At 38.7% G+C, this 2677-nt stretch overlaps 1 long non-coding RNA gene across 1 annotated transcript; it reads left to right on the forward strand.

Annotated features, from left to right (window-relative positions):
• Positions 1 to 860: 860 nt before the first annotated feature.
• LOC123602389 lies at positions 861 to 2296 on the forward strand. The gene is made up of 2 exons (XR_006714471.1): positions 861 to 2104; positions 2206 to 2296. It is a non-coding gene; the product is annotated as an uncharacterized LOC123602389 (long non-coding RNA).
• Positions 2297 to 2677: the final 381 nt, after the last annotated feature.

The raw sequence follows: 2677 nt of genomic DNA on the forward strand, positions 1-2677 counted from the left end.
ACACAGAATCTGAAGCCAGATCCAGGCTCTGAACTGTCAGCACAGGGTCTGATGTGGGGCTCAAGCTCTCCAACCGCAAGATCGTGACCTGAGCCGAAGTCGGATGCTTAACCGACTGAACCATCCAGGCACCCCCCAATGGTTTTTAGTGAATTGTTTTTAAATATTCAAAAAACCAAAGAATATCAGATATTTGAGGAAATTCTGTAATATGAAAGATATACCAAAACAAACAAACAAAAAAATCAGAGAGCTAAAGAAAACAAAAACTATATTTATAATTGAAAACTTTGAAAAGACAAAAGTTGTAAGTCAATGAAACAAAAATATACAGCTATAAAAAGAATGTTTAGAGAGGTTAAAAAAGAGATTTTGGTTGTTAAAAATATCTAAACTATGTTTAAAAAAGTGTCAGTGGAACCAATGAATAAGATTGAGAAAATCTCAAAGTAAGACATACAAACTAACATACAGCAGAAATGTATTAAACGTAACTGAAAGTGTTAAATATAACTGAAAACCAGTCGAGAAGAGCAGATATCCATAACAGGAGGTCCAGAGAGATAAAATGGAGGGAAGAAAATTACATAAGAAATTTACATAGAACCAAAGAGCATGAGTTCCCAGATTGAAAGGGGCCCAACAAGTACCCAGCACAAATATCTATGACACAAAGTGAATCACATCATTATGAATGAAATTTTAAAATGTTGGAGGTGAAGAATAGACCCTAATAATCATGAATTTGAAAAAAAATACAAATCAGATTACCCACACAAACAAAGGACTCAAGTCAGAATGCCATAGAAATCTAAACCAACCTAGTTGCTAGAAAACAAGAGGAAAAATGCCTTCAAATTATGAGGGAAAATGATCTACCTAGGAAGTGTATCATCCCATTATAGATTAAATGTGAGTAAAGAATAAAGACATACTCAGATTGCAATTTAGAATAAGAGTACTTCCAAATACTTTTCCAGGATTTATGGTACTACTTTTTTCCACCAAACTTAGAGGAGAGACAAAATGAAAGAAGGCAGAAGATAAAGGAAACAGCCACACCAACAAAGGAGACAGGAGAAGGAGAGGCCCAGGATGATATGGGAAAGCTCCAGATAACATAGCTATAGTGGGCAAAGAAGACAACCGGTCCACATTGGGATAGGAAAATGGAGGACCACAGAAGATATTTCTCCAAGAAGTCAAAACTGATAGAATATCTCATATGTTGGAAAATATTAAGGGGATGTTGACACTTTTGAGACAGTGTTCTGGGTTGATTTTGTTCTGGGGATACAGGAAACTAAGCAAGCAAAAAATTAAGAAAAATTAGTAATGCTAGGGGAAGCAACATTGTACAAGAAAGGATATATAATCATAGTAGTCTGCATGGCTCAGCTGCACATAACATTTGGTATTATCATGAAAATGTGAAGACTAAATACACCGCCAAGAAAAATCATCCTATATCTATATTGAGAGAGCAGATGGGAAATACATGTAGGGAGGGAGGATATGAGAACGAAATCTTTCACAGTCGGAAGTTAATGGAAAATGTTTAACTTCATTAAAAAAAAAAAAAACACATGTTTTGTATTGTCTACACTTAGTTTGTCTAATGTTCACTTCCCTTTAATGACCACCTCAACACTGAAATCTGGCTTCCACACTTGTCAATAGCAAATATCACCGATGACCTTTTTATTGCTTAGGCCAAAGGACATGGAAACTTTGTAGCTTTTGTGTGTCTTCTCCACAGCCATTTCTCTGTAGACCTGAGCTCCAGTTGCAAACAGGCAAGGGCCCTCTTAACATGTTATGGATGTCCCAGAGACTCCTTGAGACCAATGGGTCAGAACCTGGACTCCCTGATCAAAACCCAATCCCCATCCCCCACTCCCAGATCCCCTACTCCTTATCTCATAGTCCCAGGCGTAGTTAATAACACCATCATTCAAAGCATTATGGAGCAGACCAGACCAAGGGCTGATCAGAGGGAAAAAACCTATTGTAATGGCTAAAAGCTTATTGGAAACAAAGAAAACCCACATCTATCAGATTTCCTCTCAGAGGGACATGTCAAATAAACCTTTTTCAGTCGAAGGTAAGTTTTCTAAGAAGTATGCTCTAGTACAAAGAGAGGATCACTAAACCCTCTCCTAAAGTGGGACAGTCTGCTTAATTGCTCTCCTTTTGTTAGTTTAGGTGGAAGAAGCAAGTTTGAAGCCAGAGGACAGGAGAGGAGAGGCTGAGGACGTTTGCGAGGTGCTATGTCAAATAGATCTGTTTGATAGGGTGCTACTTTATTTACTGACGGGAGACTTCCACCCGTTAGAGTCTGGTTTACCATTACCCCGTCAATTACCTAAATCATACACCTAGATCATTACCCTTTTCCATACAACCCACAGGCAGCCAGTCACCACCGAGTCCACTTCCTCAATCTCTTTTAATCTGCCCCCAAAACTCTTATCCCCCCTTAACCCGATTTCAGGTCCCGAGCCTCCTCATCTCTCGCAGAATTCTTTCAGTAGCTCCCTAATGGATTTCCATCCTCACCAATGTTTTTCTTAAGTTTCACCTTTTTCCCCACCCATCCTCTGTATAGGTTTCCACTGATTTTTTCCCACCTAAAACGTGAATCAGATAATGTCCCTACGTGACTTACAACTTTGCG

This window comes from Leopardus geoffroyi, chromosome D1, assembly GCF_018350155.1.
Source record: "Leopardus geoffroyi isolate Oge1 chromosome D1, O.geoffroyi_Oge1_pat1.0, whole genome shotgun sequence".
Lineage (NCBI taxonomy): Eukaryota > Metazoa > Chordata > Mammalia > Carnivora > Felidae > Leopardus > Leopardus geoffroyi.